This window comes from Theropithecus gelada, chromosome 2 (genome assembly GCF_003255815.1).
Source record: "Theropithecus gelada isolate Dixy chromosome 2, Tgel_1.0, whole genome shotgun sequence".
Lineage (NCBI taxonomy): Eukaryota > Metazoa > Chordata > Mammalia > Primates > Cercopithecidae > Theropithecus > Theropithecus gelada.
This window is the reverse complement of record NC_037669.1, coordinates 99639261-99665728: the sequence shown is the minus strand read 5'-3', so window position 1 is coordinate 99665728 and position 26468 is coordinate 99639261. Positions and strand designations below refer to the sequence as shown.

Genomic DNA, 26468 nt, shown 5'->3' with positions numbered 1-26468 from the left:
TTTGTTATAATCTCCTGTTTTTGTAAGGACAACAGTCACTGGATGAGGACCTACCATCATGACCCCATTTAACCTTAATTATTAATTCCTCTTTCAAAACCCTATCTCCAAGTAGTCACATTCTGAGGTTCTTAGGGTTAGGACTTCAATGTATGAATTTTGGACATGATTCAGCCCTTGACACCAACTATGCCTCTCCCTATTTGGTTGTCTATGTGCTTATCAAAATTTTGGTTTATTCAGTAGTCAAAGCTTATATTCTTAGGGGTACAAATATTGTTCATTGCAGAATACAGTAGGGCATTATATTTCCTTTCTTATGTTTTTCCTAGAGTTAATAATTGTCCCTTTTCCCATTTACTAGCCTTTCTCTGTGCATATCTTTAATTTTTTTTTTCTCAAATGCTTCATCAGATCTGTCAGTGTATTAAGATGATTTTCCCAATAGTTGGAGGTATAAGAAGAACAACCAAAGAACAAGTATTGGTTCTATTTGTATGCTCCTCCTGAAACGGTCATTCTCTAAAACTGCTGCATAACTGTCATTCCTTTTTTGGATCCACTCTTTCTTGGGTTCCATGTTTTCCTTTTGCTTCATTTTTGACCTCATTTTTAAAAAGTACATTTGTGGTAGCTTTCTTAGAAAAGGCAAGGAATATAAGTTATTAGGTTCCTTGCATTAATGATTGCCCAGGCATAGAATTTCGGATTGAGAATAATTTCTCCTCAAATGTTTGCAGCGTAGTCCTCCTACGTCTTCTATGTTTCACTGTGGCCTTTGCAAATACCTGTTTATATTCTCTCTGAATGCTTTGGAATCTTCACTTTATCCTTGAGACTCTGACATTTTACGGTAACACCCTGTATAATGAATCCTTTTTCATTCATCATTGTAGGCTGTTGGTGGACCTTTCATTTGTTTGCTTATTTTTCAGTTCTGGCTATTTCTTTAATTATTTCTTTGACAATTTCTTTTTTTTTTTTTTTTGAGACGGAGCCTCGCGCTGTGTCACCCAGGCTGGAGTGCGGTGGCGCGATCTCAGCTCACTGCAAGCTCCGCCTCCCAGGTTCAGGCCATTCTCCTGCCTCAGCCTCCCAGTAGCTGGGACTACAGGCGCCCGCCACCTCGCCCGGCTAGTTTTTTGTATTTTTAGTAGAGACGGGGTTTCACCATGTTAGCCAGGATGGTCTCGATCTCCTGACCTCGTGATCCGCCCGTCTCAGCCTCCCAAAGTGCTGGGATTACAGGCTTGAGCCACCGCGCCCGGCTTCTTTGACAATTTCTATTTCCTGTTTTCTCTTTCTGTAACTCCTATTATTCAAATGTTGGATCTTCTAGTATGATTCTTCAATTTTCTTTTCTCTTTTCTATCTTTGTTTTCATGTTCTGCCTTCAGAGAGATTTTTAAATGCGTATTGCTTAATCCCTCCAAAATATGTCTGTTTCCTCTAAGCACCTACTTTCTGTTGGTTTTGTTCTTTCTCATGTTGTGGGATTTTGTCAACATTTCTTGATCCTTGGGGGATGAGTATATAATTAAGAGTAAGACACCCAAGGGATGAAGGAACTGATTGAATGTTCAGGTAAACTGTTGGTTCCTTGTTGTGAGATAATATAAGATAGTGGCTTTATTGTAAGATAGTGAGAAACCCTGAAATGTCAGTAAGTATCTAGTGATCTTTTCCTTTGAGGCATTCAGTTTCTCAAAAATAGTATCCACCTCTTGCCTGGGGTTTAAAAGTGAGTAATTAGGGAAGGGTGTGTATGTGTGCTGGGGTGAGGGGGACTGGAAATGGAAAATAGTTCTCACAATACAGGTTTTTGGTTTTTTCTTTTTTCAACTTATCCACCTGTTTGTAGCCATGTGTTACATTTCTGAGCCTCCTCCCTTCTTGAGATCTTGAATTCTGAAACCCTTGACTTTAATTCATTCAAAGACCAAACTCCCTTCTCCTTGAATGGGATAGAGGGCCAGAAGCAGAACTATATTATTTACAGACTTTTTTCCTCTGAAGATACCTTATTTGGTAGCTTCATTTGGACTGCCCACTCAATGACCAGTCCTGTAATGACTTCATTTTCTTAAATAATTTGTTGATATTCTGCTGATATCTCTCTTTCTTTTATGAGTCTGTATATTTAAAAATCTTTTACAAAGAAGTAACAGAAGGAAGAGGAGATGCACACATGTGATAAAGACTTTGGATTAAATTGGAGGTCCCAAAAGAAGAGTGATCTTTCTGGATGACACCAAACAGGTAAATGGCATAATCAGATTTTCATTTTAGAATGTTAGCTTTGGTAGACCCTTAGGTAGACAGGCAACCCTCAGTCACCTCTCTGCTACCTGCTTTCTGATTTGCAAAAATTTGTTGAAATGTGTGTCTCCTTTAGTGGCTCTGTGCAGCTTTTAAAATAAAGTCCAAGCTTCTTTAATCATCAGCCCCTGCCTACACCTCTTCCCTTGTAGTAGTCTGTGCCCTTCTTTTGCTTACATGGTGTTCACTGGATGCCTCTCTTGCTTAACAAAATGTATTATTGGTTCTCCTCTATTGTCTCCTTACTTTTTTGTGAGCTTCATAAGGACTGAATTAGCTTCTGTTTGACTTTTGATCCCTGGGTTAGTACCTGATGTATTAAAGGAGCTCAATAATGTTTGTTGAATAAATGATAACAAAGCTACTATAACCTTCCTTCTTCGGTTGGTCACCCCAGACGTAGGCCTTGAGATGAAGATTGGTAAGCAGATTATTTGTTAAGAAACTGCTTCCAGTAGAACTAGTGTGGGAATGGGAAAGAAAGACAGGGAAGGGAGGGAAGTTAGCAAGGGGTGTAATGTTAGGCAAAGACAGTAGCTACAGCCTAATCCTATAGGGGAACTCTGAAGTGTAAATTATCCCTCAGAGTTTGTCCAAACTTAAGGCAAAGGAGCTAAGTTTACATAGTCCAGGACTGTCAGTCACTGGCTAAGGTCTGATCTGGGATAGAGTAACCAACCACCTTAGTTGGTCCAGGACTATCCTGGCTTTAGGACTGAAAGTCCCATGGCCCAGGAAACCCCTCAGTCTGGGGCAAGCCTGGACATGTCGTAACTTAAATACTTCCAGCTGTCTTTGCTTGTGGGAAAAATGGTATCAGAAGCCCAAGGAAAGTCCTTGGAAGACAGAAACAGCTGCAGTCATTAGATACTGTGGTAGTAAGAATAATGGCTCTGAAACCAGTCCACATCTAATCCCGGGAACCTGTGCATTATCTTAACGGATAGCTTGAGTCCAGGAGTTCAAGACCAACCTGGGCAACATGGTGAAATACCATATCTACAAAAAGTACAAAAAATTAGCTGGGTGTGGTTGTGCACACTTGTAGTCCCAGCTACCTCAGAGGCTGAGGTGGGAGGATCACCTGAGCTGGGGAGGTTGAGGCTGCAGTGAGCTGTGATTGTGCCACTGCACTACAGTTTGGGTGACAGAGCGGAACCCTGTCTCAAAAAACAAAAACACAAACAAAAACAAAAAAACCTTGCAGATGTGATTAAACTAAGAATCTTGAGATAGAGAGATTATCCTGGGTTATCCAGAGGGTTCAATGCAATCACAAAAAAAGTCATTATTATGTGAAAAAGGGAGGTGGATGAGTCAGAGAAGATGATATGATGACAGAAGCAGAGGTCGGAGAGATTTGATTGCTGGCTTTGAAGATGGAAAGGGACTGTAGGCAGCCTCTAGAAACTGGAGAAGACAAGGGAATGGGTTCTCTCCTAGATTCTCTAGAAGGAATGTAGCCCTGCCAACACCTTGATTTTAGCCCCATGGGACCCATTTGGGACTTCTGATTTCCAGAACTGTTAGATAATAAGTTTATGCTATTTTAAACTACTAAGAAGGTGGTGGCCGAGTGCGGTGGCTCACGTCTGTAATCCCAGAACTTTGAGAGACCAAGGCGGGTGGATCACCTGAGGTCAGGAGTTCGAGACCAGCCTGGCCAACATGGTGAAACCCTGTCTCTATTGAAAATACAAAAATTAGCCAGGTGTGGTGGTGGGTGCCTGTAGTCCCAGCTACTCAGGAGACTGAGGCATGAGGAGCACTTGAACCTGAGAGGCAGAAGTTGCAGTGAGCTGAGATCATGCCACTGCATTCCAGCCTGGGAGACAGAGTGAGACTCTGTCTCAAAAAAAAAAAAAAAAAAAGGAAAAGAAAAAGAAGGTGGCAATTTATTACAGAAGCAATAGGACAAATACAAAGGCAAAGGCTCATTGAAGCTGGGGGAGATGAACAGAGAATCAGTAAAAGGGATCTGTGGGGGATCTGGGCAGTACCCCAACAATACTTGTTCCCTCCAAATCAGAAAACTCCATCAGAGAGACAAAGCTTTCAATATTGACTACTGATTTAAAGTTTTGGCTCTCTGATGGAGTTTTCTGATTTGGAAGATCAGAAGTTGACCATCAAACTAGGGAACTATAGTACAGAGATTAAGCCATGGGATCTGGAGTTTGATGCCCATTGAGTAAGTCTTGACTTTCAGCATTTTTAAGCTCTGTGAACTTGGCATGTTACTAAAGCCTCTCTGAACCTTAGTGCTTCATTTGTAAAACTGAGATAATAACAAAACTCAAAAGGTATTCTAAAGATTAAATGAATATGCTTGTAAAGTGCCTGGCATACAGTAAAATCTCAATGCAGATATTACTGGTAGCACAGCCTCTCTGAACCTTAGTGCTTCATTTGTAAAACTGAGATAATAACAACACTCAAAAGGTATTCCAAGGATTAAATGAATATGCTTGTAAAGTGCCTGGCATACAGTAAAATCTCAATGCAGATATTACTGGTAGCACAGTGGGATCCCGTCTCTATTTAAATGTTACATTCTAAAGATAGTATAAGGTAAAAATCAAGATTGGTGAATATTAGGGATTAAAATCACTTAACTTGCTCGGAAGGTACAGTATACAGAGGTTAGTGTTCACAACCTTGTAAATATGTACATATGAGGGTTTACTCCTCACCACAATAGAAACTTTATAATACTGAGTCCAAGTGCAAAACACTGTTACAGTATTTTCAGTTACCTAGAAGAGGGAGGGAGTTGTTGAACCGTGCAATGGTCTACTCTTTAGCATGTGTTTCAATTCATGGTTTATTTAAAGGGTGACTTTCACCTTCATTTGAATTTGCTCTTTTTCTGAGATCTTTGTTAAGCCCAGCAAAGTCACCCATTGTACCTGTGCCTGCCTTCTCTTTCCAAGGTTACCTGGGGGTATTTTCCCAGCCTTTTGATATGCTAAGCAGTCATAATTGGAGAGAGTTTAATAAACAACCATTAAGTTGCTCTTAGACGTGTTCAAATTGGTCTAACTAGCAACTATCTAATAATTAATGAAGATCAGCTGTAACTATAAAGCCATTTAGTGACCCAAATCAGTTTCTGCCAGATCCAGAAATAGCCCTACAGACCCCCTTCTGTTATCAAGGTGGCAGCTATCAAGGTGGGTGATTACCTGGGGTCTTTTATTCATTTCCATTAGAGAGCAGGGGCTGAAACTCAAGTCAGCTGATATGAAATCTTCTAAACAGCTCTTCAAGGAGGTCAAAGCCATTGATTACATTAGGGGGTGGGACTCATCTAGAGGTCGGGTATCTGGTCAGCTCTGTCCTCCCCCTCTCCCTAACCCAGGTCACACATGTAGAGCTGTTGGACATCCTAGCAGGGCTTTCTTCTATATTTCAGGGATGCTGCTGGTTTGAGCTGACTCTTTTAAAATTTGGAGCGTTCTCCCCCCGGGTGAAATGGTGAGAGAGAAGGGGAGGAAGCCAGGGGGAGGGGAAGGAAGTCCTTGGCTGAGCTGCCTGGTGCTTGGTGAGGAAGGGAGTGGGTGTGGGTGAGCTTGCTTCACTCTGAGGCCCTGCCAGCTCCTGGAAACGCTGCTGCTCTTTCTGAAAACCCTCCCTGAGGACAACCAGTGAAAACAACAAAAAACATCAATCAAACCTTATGGGGTTATTTTAAGGGCAAAGGGAAAGTAGATGGAAAAGGGGGTGGGCAGGAGTGGGAACTCGACCCACCTCCTCCCATCCCCGCTCCCAGAGCCTCAGTTTACAGCTCTTTACTCCCTCCCCACAACTTCCCATTCCCACTGCATCCACTGCGCTGGAACCTGGCTCACCCGCCTTGTTCTCCAGATGAACTGCCCTGTCTGTGCCTTGTCTTAGGCGGGGCCTTTGGGGATTGAGCTGTGTTTCTTCTCGCTGTGTGTTTAACTTGGCAGATGCAGGCACATCTCATTCCAAGTCAAACTACCACCTTTCAGAAAGGAGGGCTGGGCCTGGAATCCATGGCTTGGGAAGGGCCCTGAGTACAACCACTGACCGTTGGAAGTGAATATTGTCCTTCCCCACCACCCGTTCCAGGCCTGCCACTGGTCATGACCAGGAAAGGAAGAAACAGGCATTTGGGGCTGAAGGTCACCCTGCAGCTGACCTATCAGAGGATCCTGGAGGTTCTGTGGGCAGTAAGAATGGGGTCAGCTTCCCGGCCAGAAGTTCAAGTAGCCCCAGGGAGTCATCCGTTGCTTTAGACAAATAAGTGGTTGTTGGCCATGCTGATGCCACTTGGGCACATACCTGAGTGTGCAGAGCCAGCTTAAGAATGAGGTCTTGTTTCCCAAGAACCAACCCTCTTACCGGAAATGTCTGGAAAGACATGAGTGCATTCAGGAAGCTTCTTTTCCCTTTTCCCATGGTTCCCTGCAGCTGTCTTGGGATCTGTTGCACCCATGGAGAGAAGCTGCTCACCAAGGACTGGAGAGGCCAGCCTGCAGACCAGAGAGGCAGAGAGACCTCCAGACTGTTTCTCATTTGAAAATTGTTTCCAGGGGGTGAGGTCCCTTGTCCACTCCACCAGTGTCAATGACTCTCTGATAGGTCAGAGTAGAGGTCTAGATGCCAGCCCCACCACCTGCTGGCTGTGTGACTTGGGGAAAGGACCTAGCCTCTCTGTGCCACAGTTTCCTCACCTATGAAATGGGGATATTGCCTACCACATAAGTGTGAGGGTCAGACGTGGTAACTGTTGGAAAGTGTTGACTTGGCTGATATTTTAGTCATCCCTTGTTCCAATGTCACAGAATTTTCACATTCTCTCTTTAGCTTCATAATAGTCTCATGAGGTAGGAAGGGGAAGGGTGGTGTAAAAGTAATTACATTTTGTTTTAAAGTTTGAAGGGCTTTGCCAATGGAAATGATGATATTGGCAGCTCACATCTGGCACAGAGAAAATGACCCCAGCAGTTTTTGTGCCCATGTTGGGTATGTTTTCTATGTTTCTGGTAATCTTATGATGAAACAGAAAACTCCAGAATAGGCAGATAAGGTTGTACATCTTCCAAGACCCTCCAGGGCCAACAAGGATGAGTGATCTGGTGTAGGGCAAAGAAGTCCTCTCTACCAGTGCTATCTAGTAGACAGATAATATAAGACACTATAAAAGATAATATGAAGACACTATAAAGACAACATAATTAAAATAATATAATTTTAGTTTTAAATTTTCTCGCAGAATTTTAATTTTAAATTTTTTTGTAGAAATGTCAAACAAATTTCTCAAAGGGCAAAATTAATTTTCATAATATATATTTTTAATTCCATTATATTAAAAGTATTACCATTTCAATATGTAACCAATATAAAAATTATTAGATACTTTATATTATTTTTTCATACCAAGTCTTTGAACTCCTGTGTGTATTTCACACTTACAGAACACCTCAATTCCAATGCTAAAAAATAATCATTGGAAATTCTTAATTGTATTTCAGTTTCACAAACTTTATAGTTGCCAGAAGAGATTCATATACTCAAGTGGTTCCACATATACTTAAAAGTTTTACAGTAATGGAATCACATATCAGATTTTAAATATATATTTACATTAATTAAAATTAATAGGATTTGAACTTCAGTTTCTCAGTCACTCTAGTGACATTTCAAGTGCTTAATAAGGACAGTACAGGAGAAGTATCAGCTAGGCTGTTTTTTTGTTCAATTGTATTTCAATACTTAGAATTATCTTCAATAACTGTTTCTTTGCAGGGATGTTTTTAGTATTCATCTAAAACTAGCCAGTATACTCAGTCTATCTACTTAACTGGTAACACTGCAAGGCAGTGTGAATAACGGAGTTCTACTGTCAGCCTCTGCGCACTGTGAACGAGTCAAGCCACAGAGCCCAAGTGACATGTGGCTGACATAGTGACTGAGGGAGACCTCCAGTGTCAATTCATATATTAAATAAAGTATTAATTTATGTCCTTTTTTGATACACAGAAGTGGATGATCTAACATTCTTTCCCCATACACCTATGGATCACCTTTGTATACCATGCTTGAAAGATCATGCTTGGAACCCTACCGCTGTGGTTGCTTCAACCTTTCTCTGAGCTGGAGCTTTAGTCCTAGACTTTCAGGGAATAAGTAGTATCTATTCTGGGTGTTTTTCCTTCTGACCTCCTCTCTTCCTCCCAGGGTTGCTTGGTTGTTTTTTTAAGCACTATGTAATACATTCATTTATCGGGTTTTGTCTTCAGATTTTTTTTTTTTTTTTTTAAGACACAGAGTCTTGTTCTGTATCCCAGGCTGGAGTGCAGTGGTGTGATCATAGCTCACTGCAGCCTTGAACTCCTGGGCTCAAGGGATCCTCCTGCCTCAGCCTCCAAAGTAGCTGGGACTACAGGCTAACACCACCAAGCCTGGCTAATTTTAATTTTTTTGTAGAGATGGAGTCTAGTTATGCTGCGCAGGCTGGCCTTGAATTCTTGGCCTCAAACTGTCTTCCCAGCTTGGCTTCCCAAAGTGTTGGGACGACAGGTGTGAGCCATCATGACTGGCCTGACTTTTTATTAACTGTCATCTACAACAAAAGCAAAGAAAAACAACAAAATATTTCCAACAGAAGTCCCCAAAAGATGGCCCAGTTTTCACTTTAGAATCTGACCTAATTTTGTTCTTCGAGGATAAATTGTACAGTAGTTTTTCCCTGTCACTCAGATTTGCCTAAATACTTTGGCACTCAAATAGGACACCATCATGGGAACTTGTACTTATGTTTCCAGTATTTGTAGTGTTCTTTGTGAGTTCCTACAACCCGCATATTTTCAGGAGTAGAAGTTCCTTCCTCTTTACGCGTGGACTATTTGTTATTGTATCTGTTCAGAGTTCAGTGCTTTGGCAGGGCTGGCCTCCCTGTGTCTTTGCTTAGCAGCATCATCCTGGCTTGGTTCTGGGTGGTCCATTTCTTCTCCAGATTCTCTAAGGGTCCCTCCTCACTCCCACCACTTTTATTTTTCTTTCTTCAGCTATTTTGCTGCTTAAGTCATCTGAGGTGGAACTTTTGGAGTCCTTGACTTTTTGTGGTATTTTAACACTTATGACCTAAGGCAGGAGGAGCTGCATTTTCGGCTCTTTTCTTCTCTCCCGCTTCCCTCTTGAGGACCCAGATAAAATTCTTTGAGGGAAAGGATTCTTGGCAAACTGTCAGAACTTTCTTCTTCCTTTTTGTCTCTAATTGTGTAAACAGAACATTCCAGAGCCCTGCGATATTATTTTCCACAAATGCCTTATGAGGAATACATTTTGCTGGAGGAAATCTAGAGCATTCCTATCCAAGCTCACCTGGGCTTCCAGCATATGGGTGACTTTAGCTTGGCTGCATTGGGCCCTGCTCAGAGGCTGAGACCTGTCTTGCAAATTAAATGGCCTAGGTCTTATTTCCAGATTCCATAATCAGCTTTATTCCACAAACCTCTAACATTGTTTTATAAGCCAAGAGGTAACTTCTTATTGCTTCTGCTTATTTACTCTTTTTAGTTCCTCAATTTAAAATATGATTATTTCTGTAGCTTCAGTTCCAGCTTTATCTTCCCAGGCAAGAAACTCCCAGCTGGAAATGGTTGAGCCCCACTCGGCTTTTTAAGAAATTCTCTTTTATAAACACTGGTCCAGGGCCAGGATTTGCACAAATCTTTATGCATAAAGACTCCTCTCTGGCTGAGCAGATGACTCTAGGATTCCCATCATCTTCCCCACTCGGCCCACCTCCGGTAGTCCTATTGCCAAGAGGCAGAGCAAGGGCAGGGCAGGAGGGTGGCAGTGGAGCCAGGGCAAGGGACTAGAGCATCCAGATTTCCACCAACCATGCATCAACCTCCCGTCTGCTTTGTAAAAGGTTTTCTAAGGTTAATTATTCGTATTTTAAAATAGTCATCTTTTTATTTATAAATAAAGGCTATTGCTGCTTTTTGTGATTTCCATAGCAGCCTGTAGCCCACCCACAACAGAAACTGGAGGTGGATCAAGCAAAAGAATAAGTGAACATTTATCTATTCATTTAGCAAATGTTGATCTAGAGGACATGCATGATCTATAATACATATATATAGCAAGATATACTGTGCATACTCACCATATGTAATATATATACTGTGCATACAATACACATACTGTGCACACACACCATATATAATTGCATATATTATAATATATTATAATTGCACATATTATAATATATGCAATTATATATGGTGTGTGTGCACAGTATATCTTACTAATCTGTATGTATATATGTGTATATATACAGTGTGTATTTATAGTGTGTATGTACATACAGTGTGTATATATATAAAAAAGGATTATCACAATGTATTCTACAAGTCAGTGTGGTGTTACACTTAAGAAAAATAGCATTTGGGTAGGAACAGGAAAATCACAGAAGAAACATGAACAGCAAATAAAAGGGTAAAAAAATTCAGCTCCACCAATGCACTGTGGATTAAGGCGCTGCCTCAGTTCCAAATCCGCTCTGTTCTTTTCTATTGTGATGCTGGGGCTGTGACTCTGAAAACTGCCTTTCTCCTGTGCTAGCTGGCTCTCAATTAGGTTCAGCCAGAAGGATTGGAAGGTAGAGGAAGGGAGAAGAGATCTGCCCTTTCTTCTGCACTTCCTGTTTCTCCCATGTCACCAAGAAACAACAACATTGGCTCCTTTCCCTAGATGCTTTCCACATTCTGTCAGCTAACCTTGTCGCATCCCTTAGCAGTATCTGACATGTTAGGCAAGGGCTCCTTTTCTGCATTGGAAGTCCTAGCATTGAAGGCCTCTTCTCCAAGCTCCTGAGCTGTCCAGCCATCCAGTCAATGAACCCTGTTCTGTAGTCTAAACCCTGGCTCTCAAAGCTTCTAGCTTCCCAGAACCACAAACTTTCCCTTTTGTTTCCCCAGCCTTTAGGGTGAACATGCTTCCTGCAATTGCTACCTTTACCTTACCTCTGACTTTCCTAGGCCTCCAGCATCTACTTACCCAATTACCTACATCAAATTCTTTCTGATAAGATAACTAGTATGGCTTCTGTTTCCCCGACTAAACAATGGTTAATATAACAACTACTGTAAGAAAACAAAACAACAACAACAAAAAAACCCAAACCCTGAAACAACATTGATATCTATATATCCATATTCTCAACACATGCATGGTTGTCAATACCTGAGTTTTGGAAGGCTTATGGCCTCATCCTGTAGGCTGGGGATCTCTTTTTATTTCAGAGATGCAGCCTTGGAGTCTGCAGGATTCTGCACATTGCAGAACACATGGTTCTGCCTCCGCCTCTGCCCCGAGAGTCCTCATCTCTGGTCACTGACCCTATGCCTAGATGGGCCTTTCCCTGCAGTTGTGCCAAACTATTTTCACTCCCCTCACTGGAAAGCAACAGAGATTTCACAAACCTTGTCAGCTCCTATGAAAGCAATTTTCAGTGGGACTATGAGGATTGTCCCTCTCCTAGATAGGTGGTCCTACAGTTGGAGCTGTTTACCCTGTCATTTAGTGTTCAGGTGGTGACTTGAAGTCTCACTGTCCTGACTAATACTGACATTTCCAGGACTTAGGGTTCTCAGGGAACATCACATCCATGTGGCAATTGTCGCAGGTCTCCTAATATGGTATAGAACTTTGGCAAGGTGTGAAGCACTTGTTCATTTTATTCTTTGGGATAATCCTATTCGGTAGGTACAGTCATGCATCATGTAACAACAAAAGTATTTTCTGAGAAATGCATTTTTAAGCAGTTTCATTGTTGTGTGAACCTCATAAGGGTTTACTTACGCAGACCTAAATGGTACAGCCTACTACACACTTAGGCTATATGATATAGCCTCTTGTTCCTAGGCTACAAATCTTTACAGCGTGGTGCTGTACCCAATACTATAGATCATTGTAACACAATAGGAAGTATTTGTATATTAAAACATATCTAAACATAGAAATGTACAGTAAAAATATGGTATTATAATTTATGGAAACACCTTTTATATGCAGTCTATCATTGATTGAAACAGTTATACAGCACATGGCTGTATTATCTTTATGAAATATGTGGGGTCTGGGACATGGGTTGAGTTGCTTGCCTGAAGCCAGGCTAGATGGTGCGTACTTTCAATAAATAATAATCAACATTACTATTATTTCTATAGAATTGCATCAGAGAAGGCAGGTCCCATCCTACTTCTGTGAAATGGGAAGCCCTGCTCCAGTCTAGTAGGCTTGTAGACTACCACCTTCCTACTACGACTGTATAAAGGTAAAAATAGTGAAGGATCAGGGGAATGAGAGCTTGAGCCAGGTCCTGGGGCCAGGCTGTTACTAGATTTTCTACCCTTGACAACTACAATAGAGTGAATTTTATATTGTGTTTAAATTTCAAGGGAGTTTTTTGAAAAAAATAATGTGTTTTAAAACAGGTCCTTTTTTCAGGTAAAAATGAAGAAAACTGGGATGAGGTAGATATGTAATGCAATGGACATGGAACTGTGAGACCTTAGAAGCCAAGTTATCTGAGGCAAGGAATCTTTCAATGGGATGGCACTGAGGCTGGTTTTGTGGCTCTCCTGACAAGCTGAGCTTTAATCAACTATAAATATTCTCTTTAGGGACATCTTTCAGTCACTGAGACCTTAGATTATCCTGATCCCAATTGAACTTTTGAGAGTTTCCTAGTTTACTACCTCTGAGGTCATCTCCCAATTTTGGCTTAGAAACTGGAAGTCATCAACTTTGACTATCTCCCTACAATCTTCAACATTCAAGGAATTCCTAATTTCCAACATCCTTTTCTTAACATAGAAATTCACCTTAAAGAAGATATTCTATTTCTTTTTTTTTCCCAAGCCAAACTGTTTCCAGCTTTATTAAAGATACTTTCCATAAACAATCATGGTATTTCAGGCAGGATGTGGGCAGACAATCATTAACAGTATATAACAAATTTTAAACTCCCTCCTTCAATGGACTACCAAAAAATCCAGAAGCCACTATAAAACCCAATGAAGTCTTCATCTGATGCTCTGAACAGGGAAAGTTTAGAGTGAGGGTTGACATTTCACATTTAGCATGTTGTTTAACAACTTTTCACAAGCCGACCCTGAGTTTCAGGAAGTGAAATGAAAATGGCAGAATTTGTCTGAAAATCCACAATCTAGAAATGGAACCACTGCTGTCTTGACAGGTGCCATCTCAGTAGCATCACTGGAAAGTCCAGATTGCCTGACACACTGGTAACCAATGACTGGGGATCAGGTCCCAACAGATGTCTGGGCTTAAGGGAGTAAGTCTATGCTGAAGGATGGAAAGGGAGAAGGGGACATAAAAAAATTTTGTTTCTAAATATCACAAGGCTTTTGTGCCAAGGTGACCATCTGTGTCAAAGTCAGGGAATCCCTCCTCCTGGGAGCCAAGAGGAAGTCTTTCAAAACTAGAAGGGAAAGGTGTTTTCCCCACATCAATCCAGCTTCGGGGACATTCTATTAGTGACATATGCCCCTTCCCCCTAAAACAACAATGAAGTGTTCCATGTGCTAATAGCATAGCTTTAAAAAAAAAGTAAAACAAAATTCTGCATTTTCATAAAACTAGATAAAAATATCATTTCAAGCTGTGCAGTCACCAAAAGTACACAGTTATCAAAAATGCACACACTTCACTTGGCATCTCCAGCACCTTCAGCTTTCTGTGCCCCGTCTGTTTTGGCATCTCCATTTTCTGCAGGGTTATTCCCCTCCTTGCCAGCATCAGCCTTTCCCTTTTTCCCTTTGGGTACCTTCTCTCCCTTCTTTGCAGGGGCCTTTTTAGACTTGGGCTCTGGCTTTGGAGGAGCAGGTTTAGCCGATAACCTCACAGATCTTCTCTGTGGTTCATCCTTCACCTTGGCTTTATCTCCTTTAGCATCCCCTTCAGCCTTTCTATCGGGCATGGTGGTGGTGGCGACGGTGGTGGGATGTAGGCACTGGGTGCGGGATGCAGCAGCATACTTGCTTTCATTGTCTGGGAATCATTCTCGCCTCTTCTTCTTCTGAAGATGCTCTCTTTCTTTGGTGAGATTCTTCCCTGTAACTCTTCTGTTCTGTGCCTCAGATGGCATTGCTATTCCATGACTAAAGTCTCAGGGTATAACATCCACCCTCATCACTTGGTAAGATGACCAACTCATCCCAGTTTATCCAGGACTTTCCTGGTTTTAACAATAAAAAAGCTTGTCTCCCAGGGAATCCCTCTGTCCCAGACAAGCCAAGATGGTACTATGATTTGAATATTTATCTTCTCCAAAGTTTACATTGAAATTTAATGTGGAAGTAATCGAGAGGTAAGGCCTTTAAGAGGTGATTGGACCTAAAGGTCTCTTCCCTCTTGAATGGATTAACCCATTCATGGATTACTGAATTAGTAAGTTATCATCGGAGTGGGGCTGGTGGCTGTATAAGATGAGGAAGAGAGAACTAATCTAGCACATTCATCCCCCTCACCATGAGATGCCCTGCACAGCCCCAGGGCTCTTCAGACAGTCCCCACCAGCAAGGTTTTCACCACTTGTTTTCCCTTGACCTTGAACTGTCCAGGCTCCAGGACTGGAAGAAACATTTTTTCTTATAAATTACCTAGTTTCTGGTATTACGTTATAAGCAACAGACAATGTAATAAGACAGAAAATTGATACCAAGAAGTGGGGTTGTTGCTGATAACAAATATCTGAAAATGTGGAAGTGGCTTTGGAACTGAGTAATGGGCAGAGGCTGGAAGAATTTGCAGGAGCAGGCTAGAAAAAGCCTAGATTCTTGTGAGAGCTTAGAAGACAAGAAGACTAGGGAAAGTTTGGACCTCCTTAGGGATTGGTTAAGTGGTCCTGACCAGAATGCTGATAGAAATATGGACAGTAAAGGTCATTCTTATGAGGTTTCAGAAGAACTGAGAAACAAGGTATTAGAAACTGGTGTAAAGGCCATCTTTATTATAAACTAGCAAAGAACTTGTGGGCTTTGTGTTCATGACCTAGGGCTTTATGGAATGCAGAACTTAAGAGCAATTCATTAGAATATCTGTGGAAGAAATATCTAAGCAGCAAAGCATTCAGGTTGCTGGCTGGTTGCTTTTAACCCCTCAAATTAAACTGTGAGAAGGAAAAAAAATGACTTAAAGACGGAATTTATAATCAAAAGCAAGCAAAATGGAAAGATGTGGAAAACTCTCAGCCTGGCCATGTGAAGAGTAAAAAAGTGTTTGGGAGAGAAAACCAAGGGTGTGGCCCAGCAACTTTTTGCTAAGGTGATTAGTACAGAGAGAAGAGATCATCAAAAGAATGGAAGAAGGACTTCAAAGGCATTTCAGAGATTTTCAAGGCTGCCCCTATCATCACAGGCCCAGCAGCCTAGGAGGGCAGAGTGGTCTGGGGGGTCAGACCCAAGGGTGCCCTCCACAGACTTGCCTCTCAGGATCCCCTTGGGTCTCTGTTCCCTACACTCCAGCACAGTGCTCCTCAGCTACCCCGGTGGTGGCTCAAAATGTCCCCACTGTTCTGGAAGGTACAAGTTATAAACCTTGGTGGCATCCACATGGTGTTGATTCTGCAGGTCCATAGAATGCAAAAACTATGGAGATATGGCACCTTTCACCTAGATTTCAAAGACTGTTGCTGAAAGCCCGGGAGGCCAGGCAGAGACTTGTCACAGGGACATAGCTACTGCAGAGATCCCCGACTAGAACAATGCCTAGTGGAGATGTGGGGTGGGAGCTGTCAAAGAGCATCACCACTAGGGGACTACTTAGTGGAGCTGTGGGGGCCGGACCATCACTGATACCTCATAACCGTGGAGTCATCGGTAGCATACAACACCTGCCTGGGAAAGTTTCAGGCACAAAACTCCAACCCATATGAGCAGCCACATAGGCTATACCCAGCAAAGCCATGGGGATGTGGCTGCTAAGGCCTGTGGGGGACCATATCAGCGCCCTCTAGACTTCCACACTCATAGATAAGAGACTAGATCAGGGAGAAGACCATTCAGGGTGATGATCTCATTTAACTGGACTCCTTGGTGAGCTTGGCTTTGGAGTTCTCTCTTTATACATGTGTGCCTGAGGAGGGAAAGATGGATGGGGGAGAGGCCAAAACTGGGCATTTCTCCATCTAAATGCTTATGGATTCAAGGACCTTGAGAGGCAGACCAGGCCTCTGCTGCATATGTAACCATAGAATATGGGCATCTAGGACCCAAATAGCTCCTGAACAAGGAAGGAGATCCAAGAGATATTCAGGTAATGTTTACAACCCACAGAGAGTGCCCAATTTCTGGTTTCTAAGCCATATGGGACTTCCCAGGAGGGGCCAGTGTAAAGTAGTCAGCAAGCCCTGAACAAGTCACAACTGACTTGGAAACAATCCTGATTGGTCTGCCCCGATTTCTTGTCCCAAACCTTTCTAGGACATTTTCCAGTTGCCTCTGATCTTCCTTGGGTTGATTAGTAAGCCATTTCCTGAGTGATTCACATGCCACTTTCAGTCTCCTTCTCAGTCAGTGCCCAGACTCTTCACTGGGTAGGTTTTAAAAATAATAATAAACTTTCGAAGAGCAGTTTTAAGTTCACAGCAAAATTGAACAGGACGTACAGAGGGTTCCCATATACTTCTGTCCCCACACATGCACAGCCTCCCCCACTATCAATATCCTGCACCACAGTGGTACATTTGTTACAATTGATGAATATACCCTTACACCTCATTATCTCCCGAAGTTCATAGTTTTCATTAGCATTCACTGTTGGTGTTGTACATTCTATAGGTTTGAACAAACATACAATCACATGGATCCACGATTGTAGTATCATACGGAGTAGTTTCACTGTCCTAAAAATCCTCTACATTTTGCCTGTTCATCCCTTCCTCCCCTCTAACACCTGGCAACCACTCATCTCTTTACTGTCTCCATGGTTGCCTTTTCCAGAATGTCATATAGTTGGAGTCATACAATATGTAGACTTTTCAGGTTGGCTTCTTTCACTAGTGATAATGCATTGAAATTTCCTCCATGTCTTTTCATGGCTTGATAGCTCATTTCTTTTTAACACTTAATAATATTCCATTGTTCAGATGTACCACAGTTTATTGATCCAGTCACCTACTGAAGGACATCTTGGTTGCTTCTAAGTTTTGGTAATTATTAATAAAGCTGCTGTAAACATCTATTTGTAAGTTTTTTTGTGGACGTAAGTTTTCAACTCTTTTGGGTATATACCAAGGAGCATGATTAATGGATTCTATGATAAGAGCATGTTTAGTTTTGTAAGAATCTATCAAACTGTCTTCCAAAGTAGCTGTCCCATTTTGCATTCCCATCAGCAATGAATGAGAGTTCCTGTTGCTCCACGTCTTCACCAGCATCTGGTTCTGTAGGTATTTTAGATTTTGGCCGTTCTAATAGATGCATAGTGACATTTCACTGTTGTTTTAATTTGCAATTCCCTAGTGACATGATATTGAACATATTTTCATATGCTTACTTGCCATCTGTATGTCTTCTTTGGTTAGATGTCTGTTCAAGACTTTGGCCCATATTTTAATTGGGTTGTTCACTTTCTTTATTTATGTTTTAAGAGTTCTTTGTTTTATGTAACAGTCCTTTATCAGATGTGTCTTTTGCAGATGTTTTCTCCCAGTCTATGATTCATCTTTTGATCCTCTTGATATTGTATTATACAACGTAGAAGTTTTTAATTTTAATGAAGTCCAGCTTTTTAATTCTTTCTTTCACACATCATTCCTTTGTTGCTGTATCTAAAAGGTCATTGCCAAACCAATGATCACCTAAATTTTCTCCTATGTTACCTTCTCAGGGTTTTGTAGTTTTTATTTTTACATTTAGGTCCATGATTCATTTTGAGTTAATACGTGTGAATAGTACAAGGTCTGTTTTTAGATTCTTTTCTTTTCTTTTTTTTTTTTTTGCAAGGAAATGTCCCATTATTCCAACACCATTTGTTGAAAAAACTATCTTTTCTTCATTGTGTTTGCCCCTTTGTCAAATATTAGTTGACTATTTATCTAAGTATATTTATGGGCTGTCTATTTTGTTCCATTGATCTATTGTTTCATCGGTACCACACTGTCTTTATTACCATACCTTTATAGTAAGTCTTCGAGTAGTGTCAGTACTCCAATTTTGTTGTTCTTCAGGATTACATTAGCTATTCTGGGTGTTTTGCTTTTCCACATAAACTTTAGAATTACTTTGTCAATATTCACATAACTTGCTGGGATTTTAATTGGAATTGCATTGAATGTATAGATCAAGTTGGGAAGGGCTGACAGTAACAATAGAGAGTCCTCCTATTCATGAACATAGACTATCTCTCTACTTATTTTGTTCTTTGATTTATTTCGACAGAATTTTAAAATTTTTCTTATATAGATTTTGCACATGTTTTGTTAGATTTGTATCTAAGAATTTCATTTTGGGGAGTGTTAATATAAATGGTAATGTGTTTTTATTTCAAATTCCATTTGTTCATTGATGGTATATAGAAAAGTAATTGACTTCTGTTTATTAACCATGTATCCTGCAACCTTGTTTCAGTGGCTTATTAGGTACAGGAGTTTTCTTGTTGATTCTTTTGGATTTTCTACATAGATTATTATGTCATCTATAAACAAAGACAGTTTTATTTTTTTTTCTCCCAATCTGTATATATTTTATTTCTTTTTCTTGTCTGATTGCTTTAGTTAGGGCTTCCAGTACAATGTTGGAAAGCAGTGGAGAGAGGGGATATCCTTGCCTTGCTTCTCATCTTAGCAGGAAAGCTTTGAGTTTGTCACCATTAAGCATGCTATCTAGCTGTAAGGTTTTTAAACAGATATTCCCTATTAAGTTGAGGAAGTTCCCCTTTTATTCCCAGTTTCCTGAGAGTTTTTATAATAAAAGGGTATTTTATTTTGTCAAATGCTTTTTCTGCATCTATTGATATAATCACCTAATTTTTTTCTTTTAGCCTGTCGATGTAATGGATTACATTAATTGATTTTCAAATGTTGAATCAGCCTTACATACCTGGAATAAATCCCACTTGGTTGTGTTGTCTTATTCTTCTTTTTATACATTGTTAGATTTGATTTGCTAATTTTTTTGAGAATGTTTGCATCTATGTTTCAGAGAGATATTGGTCTATACTTTTCTTGTAATAGCTTTGTCTGGTTTTGGTATTAGGGTAATGCTGGCCTCACAAAATGAGTTAGAAAGTATTCCCTCTGCTTCTATCTTTTGGAAGAGATGGTTGTGATAGTTAATACTGAGTGTCAACTTGATTGGATTGAAAGATGAAAGTATTGGTCCTGGGTGTGTCTGTGAGGGTGTTGCCAAAGGAGATTAACATTTGAGTCAGTGGACTGGGGAAGGCAGACCCACCCTTAATCTGGTGGGTACAATCTAATCAGCTGCCAGTGAATATAAAGCAGGCAGAAAAACATGAAAGGCAAGACTGGCCTAGCCTCCCAGCCTACGTCTTCCTCCCATGCTGGATGATTCCAGTCCTCAAACATTGGACCCCAAGTTCTTCAGTTCTGAGGCTCGGACTGGTTTCCCTTGCTGCTCAAGCTTGCAGCCTATTGTGGGACCTTGTGATCATGTAAGTAATCAGTTAATAACCCCCCCTTTGGAATACTACTCGGCATTCTCAGCAACTTGGAATAACAGAATTAGAGACCATTATTCTAAGTGAAGTAACTCAGGAATGGAAAACCAGACATCATATGTTCTCTCACAGGTGTGAGCTAAGCTATGAGGATGCAAATGCATAAGAATAATGCAATGGACTTTGGGGACTTGGGGGAAAGAATGAGAGGGGGTGAGGGAAAAAAGACTACACATTGGGTACAGTGTACACAGTTTGGGTGATGGATGCACCAAAATCTCAGAAATCATCACCAAAGAACTTATTAATATAACCAAATACCACCTGTTTCTTAAAAACCTATGGAAAAAATAAATAATAAAAACATGTTAAAAGATGAATAGCAAACTGGAAAAAAGTCTAAATGAACACTGACTATAAAAACTATTGTAAAACATAAAAAAAGAAGTCCTTCGAGCACGGCTTCTGCTGCAATCCACAAATTTTGATGTTTATATTTTCATTTAGTTTAAAATATTTAAAAATTTTTGATATCTCTTTTTTTGGCCTCCGTTTTATTTAAAAGTATGTTGTTTAATCTCCAAGTATTTTGGGATTTTCTAGTTATCTTTCTGTTATTGGTTTCTAGTTTAATTCCATTGTGGTCTGAGAACAGACATTGTATAAATGCTATTCTTTTAACCTTGTTAAGGTGTGTTTTATGGCCCAGAGTGTGGTCTATCTTCGTGAACTTTCCATGTAAACTTGAGAAGAATGTGTACGCTGCTGTTGTTGGAGGAAGTAGTCTATAAATGTCAATTATATCCAGTTGATTGATAGTGCTGTTGAGTATACTCAACTGTCTTTACTGATTTTCACTAATTTTCTACCTGCTGAATCTGTTTTTGTTTGTTTGTTTGTTTGTTTGTTTTAAGATGGAGTCTCACTCTGTTGCCAGGCTGGAGGCAGTGGCGCAATCTCGGCTCACTGCAACCTCCAACTCCCTGCTTCAAGCAATTCTCCTGCCTCAGCCGCCCAAGTAGCTGGGATTACAGGCACACTCCACCACACCCAGCTAATTTTTGTAGTTTTAGTAGAGATGGGATTTCACCATGTTGGCCAGGATGGTCTTGATCCCCTGACCTTGTGATCCACCTGCCTCAGCCTCCCAAAGTGCTGGGATTACAGGAGTGAGCCACCTCACATGGCCAGATCTGTTCATTTCTAATAAAGGGGTGCTGAAGTCTCCAACTTTAATAGTGGACTTCTCCTTGCAGTTCTATCAGTTCTTGCCTTATGTATTTTAACACTATGTTGTTAGGCTCATACACATTAAAAATTATGCCTTCTTGGCATATTGACTCCTTTTATCATTATGTCCCTCTTTATTCCTCGTAAGTTTTCTTGCTCTAAAAGTCTACTCTGTTTGAAGTTAATATAGCTACTCCTGCTTTCTTTTGACTAGTGTTAGCATGGTATATCTTTCTTCATCTTTTGTGTATGTCCTTATAAAGTGGATTTCTTGTAGACAACACAGAGTTGGGTCTTGTTTTTGATCCACTCTGGCAATTTCTCTTTTTAAATTGGTGTTTTTAGACCATTGACGTTTAGAGTGAGTATTGATATAGTTGGGTTAATACCTACAATATTTGTTACTGTTTTCTATTTGTTGTCTTTGTTTTATTTCTATTTTTATCCTCCATATCTTTTCTGCCTTTTGTAGTTTTAATTGAGTATTTTATATTATTTCATTTTCCTCACTTTCCTAGCATATCAATTATTTCTTTTATTTTTTTTTAGTTACTGCCTTAGAGTTTGCAATATACATTCACAAGAAACCCAAGTCCATTCTCAAATAACACTATACCACTTCACAGATTGTGCAAGTAACTTATAATAACAAAATACCTCTACTCCCTCTCTGCTACCCCTTGTATATTGCTATTATTATTATTTTTACTTATACATAAGCATAAATCTGTAAGAATAAATAATACATTGTTGCTATTATTTTGAACAAACATCTGTTAGATAAATTGCAAATACAAAAAATAAAAATTTTTATTTTACTTATTTGTTGTCTGATGTTATTTATTTTAACATCAGAGAATAAACATGAGTTTCTGACCTATATAATTTTCCTTCTTTCTAAAGGATTTCGTTTAACATTTCTTGAAAGGTTTATTGGCAACACATTCAACTTTTGTTTGCCTGAGAAAATATTTATTTCTCTGTCACTTTGAAGAATAATTTCACAAGGTATAGAATTTTAGTTTTTTTTCTTTTGTCCCCGTCTCTCAACATTTTAAGTATTTCACTTAACTGGCTTCTAGCCTGCGTGTTTACTAAAGAGAAATCAGATGTAATTATTTTATTTGCTCTTTTATAGGTCAGTTTTTTGCTTTATGATTTCTTCAGTATTCTTTTCTTTATCTTTGATTTTCTGAAGTTTAAATATGATATACCTAGGTGTAGCTTTTTGGCATTTATTCTGCTAGGAGGTGTTCTCTGAGCTTCCTGGATCTGCAGTTTGGTGTCTGACATTAATATGGGGGAAATTCACAGTCATTATTGCTTAAAATATTGCTTCTGTTCCTTTCTTCTGTTATTTTTCATTACATGTATGTTACATCTTTTGTAGTTGTCCCACAATTCCTGAATATTCTGTGCAATTTTTTCCCCTACTTTTTTTTTTCTCTTTGCTCTTCAGTTTTGTAAGTTTCTATTATCATATCCTCAAACTGAAAGATTGTTTTCCTCAGCCATGTCCAGTCCTCTAAGAAGCCCATCAAATGCATTTTTCTTATTTGTTAGTGTTTTTGATCTCTAGAATTTCTTTTGATTCTTAGAATTTCCATCTCTTTGTCTATACTAACAATCTGTTATGGCATGTTGTCTACATTTGTATTGTAGCCCTTAGCATATTAATCATAGTTTTAAGAAATTCCTGGTCTGATAAAGATGGCAACAATTGATACTGGGTACTACTAGAGGGGGAAGGGAGGGAGGCAGGGGGGCAAAGGTTGAAAGACTAACTACTGGGTATTATGCTTTGGTATCCTCCATACCCCAAACCTTGGCATCATACCATATACCTAGGTCACAAAAACTGGCATGTACACCCAATTCTAAAATAAAAGTTGAAAATAAATCCTTGATCTGATCATTCCAATATTCCTGCTATATCTGACTCTGATGCTTGTTCAGAGTCTCTGCAAACTATGTTTTTTACCTGTTAGTGTATCTTGTAATTTTCTGTTGAAAGGTGGGCACAATGTACTGTGTAAGAGGCACTTTGGTAAACAGACCCCGTAGTAACCTAGTGGTGAGGTATGAGGTTGGGGTGGGGGTGTGTTCTATAGTCCTGTGATTAGGTCTCAGTCCTTTGTAGGCTTGTTCCCCTGGACTGTGAGCTTCATTATGCCTCTTTTTTTTTTTTTTTTTTTTTTTTGAGGCGGAGTCTTGCTCTGTCGCCCAGGCTGGAGTGCAGTAGCGCACCCTCGGCTCACTACAAGTTCCACCTCCCGGGTTCATGCCATTCTCCTGCCTCAGCCTCCCGAGTAGCTGGGACTACAGGCGCCCGCCACCACGCCCAGCTAATTTTTTGCTTATTTGATTTTTTTACCCCCTTAGGAGGGACAGGATGGCTAGAGAAGGCTGGGGTAGGATGTTTCCCTTCCCCCAGATGTGCTAGGCTCTGATAAAGCCCAAACAGATTTGGCTCTGGTAAAAGAGAGTCTAATCTGTTAGACTCAATTTCCTCCAGAGAGAACACTTTGTTAAGAAGAACAGAATGCAGTGGTGTGTTTTTAAATGATTTCTTCCCCACTCTTCGTGTTAGATGCAAAAGGGCATTTTTCTTCAATATTCCCTGAGAGGATCTGACAGAGTATCTGGAGGTAAAACTCACAAAAGTGTGAGGTTCACCCATATGAGTGGGTCTTCTCAGAATTGTCCACACGCAGCCTCCAGAAATTTGTCGATTACAGCTTAGGTTTTCCTACTGTACCGGTTTCTGCAAATGTTTCTACTCATGCATTTCTGCTCCAGGAAGTTGTGATTCTCTCTATCTGCCTGTTTCTTCAGTTTTGGGGGCAGCAATTTGCTCTGTAACCTCACTTCTCTGACAGATATAAGAAGAGTTGTTCATTTTTCAGTTTGTCCAGCTTTTCACATGTTAGAATGGAGTGGCAACTTTTAAGCACCTTACGGGCTGGACTGGAAACCAGAAGTCTCCCTGAGTAGCTTTTTGGGTTGCTTGATAGATTATCTCCAAGCTATTTCTGAAATCCTCCTCCAGGCCCTTCACAGGGAAGCTTCCTGGGTGCTCAGTCCATTCCTCCTTAGCTCTCTTCATTGTTTGGCCTTTAAACTCAGAGTGGTGAGAGGCTTTGTTTGCCCTTTGTCTGATGTTTCCCTGATTATTTTCTCTGAGACTGCATTCATGCCAGAAACTCTGTATCTGATGGGCGAAGACTCACTGCAGTTGGAAGAGCTCTTTTGGACAGCAGTGATGTAGTTACTTTTGAATCTCATTGCTGACAGAAAATCTTTGAGACAGCGTGGGGCCTGGCACAAAGGCCTGGGAGTCCAGGCTAGATGGGGTTGTTGTGAGCTGGAGGACCAAAGGCCTTCTGAGATCTTTGGACAACTGAGACTGAACCCACCAAATTCCCAGCTGCTTCTTCAACCACTGTCATTTTAGGGGTTGAATTTCAGTCGGTGTCAGAGACTGTACCTCCTTGTGGGTTTCCAGGGAAAGATAATCCACAGTCCTAATCTGAGATGGATAAGATCATGAAATATAGGAAAGAACTGAAAAAAATCAATCAACCTTTTTATGAAGAGAAATTAGATTACGTGCCCCCTCAGCTCTTCATGGCCAAGTTCTCCAAGTTGACCCTTGAATGTTCCCATTTGCTTCTATGCATTGATGCTGAAAGGCTAGATAGAGTAAAAGGCTAGCATCCATCTCACTCCTTTTATTAAACAAGCTGCAAACATTTATAATGCATGGATAACATGACTTTCTACATTCAATTAATAATGAGTTGTGGATTTTTTCATGTTATTCACTTTTAAAGTGATAAAAATATTTTGTATGTTTTCTTCACTGAAAAATGGAAAGAAAGGTTTTTTGTACACATCCTCAGTTGGTATTTCAGTTCGTAATCCTCAGATGAAGATAGCGTGGAGTCTTAGACCTCCCCCTGCTTGATGTTCCATGGGTGAAGATTCTGTTCCCTGAGGATAGGTGAGGTTCTATCATCAGATCAGGCTTAGAACCACTTTCCACACAGGCCCTAACCCAGAGGAAAGGCTTGACTCAGATGCCTGTGACAGGAAGACAACATGAACGTTGCTCTCTCACAGGGATCGTGACCTCCCACAACAATCCAGTCCTTGACCACTGAATCCCTCTGTCTGGGATGATATTCTTTTTTTTTTTTTTTTTCTATTTCCTGTCTTAATTATGTCTCTTTGAGCTAAAATAATTAATTTAGAAAAGTGGGAAGAGGAACAGGAAACAAGAGTGGCCTCAGTTGGGGCTGGGGCTTGGCTCCCTGACCTGGTTGATAGGTCCTTTAATCTGAATACTGATAGCAACTGGCTCCTCCATAGAAAGAAAGATAAAGGGAGGAGTCCAAACCCATGAAGAGGTTCCATGATGGCATTGATGCCTCATGGCTCCATCAAGGAAATGGTTGTCCCTCATCTGAAGGCTGAAGTTAACTGCTGCCTTAGGCAATGAACACTGGTCTGCTGTGATCTGGAGGGTTCCAAGGTCGCATCAGAGAGCAATGGAATAGTCACAAAGGGTTCCCAGGGCAGGGCAGGGGAATCCACAGCCCTACCCCTACCATCCACCCTCCTAAGACTCTAGATTCCTCTCCCCTTCTCTGGGCCTTCCTATCTGCCAGCCCTGTCCTCTCCTCACACCACATCTGTACCTTTGGGTAATTCTGTGTATTTTCCCTGCAACCCAAACAACCTAGAAAGCCCTTTACCCTTGGAGATCTGGCTTGGACCCCACCAATTCCACAGTCTTTGACAGTCTGGAGTTTTCCCAGGAATTTTACTAATTCCTAGGCAGTATTAAAAATGAAGAGATGTGATACAGGTAAAGTGCACATATATCTTTAACACACAACTTTTTTTCTTTTCCGCTCATAGATTTTGATTTTTTAGATTTATTTATTTATTTATTTATTTATTTATTTATTTATTTATTGAGACAGAGTCTTGCTCTGTCGCCCAGGCTGGAGTGCAGTGGTGCAATCTCGGCTCACTGCAACCTCTGCCTCCCAGGTTCATGCCATTCTCCTGCCTCAGCTTCCCAAATAGCTGGGACTACAGGTGCCCACCACCAAGCCTGGCTAATTTTTTTGTATTTTTAGTGGAGATGGGGTTTCACCATGTTAGCCAGGATGGTCTCGATCTCTTTTGTTGTTTTTATTTTTACAAATTTATAGGGTACATGAGAA

At 40.6% G+C, this 26468-nt stretch overlaps 1 pseudogene; it reads right to left on the bottom strand.

Moving 5' to 3' along the window:
• Positions 1 to 14008: 14008 nt before the first annotated feature.
• LOC112619544 lies at positions 14009 to 14302 on the bottom strand (annotated as a pseudogene).
• Positions 14303 to 26468: the final 12166 nt, after the last annotated feature.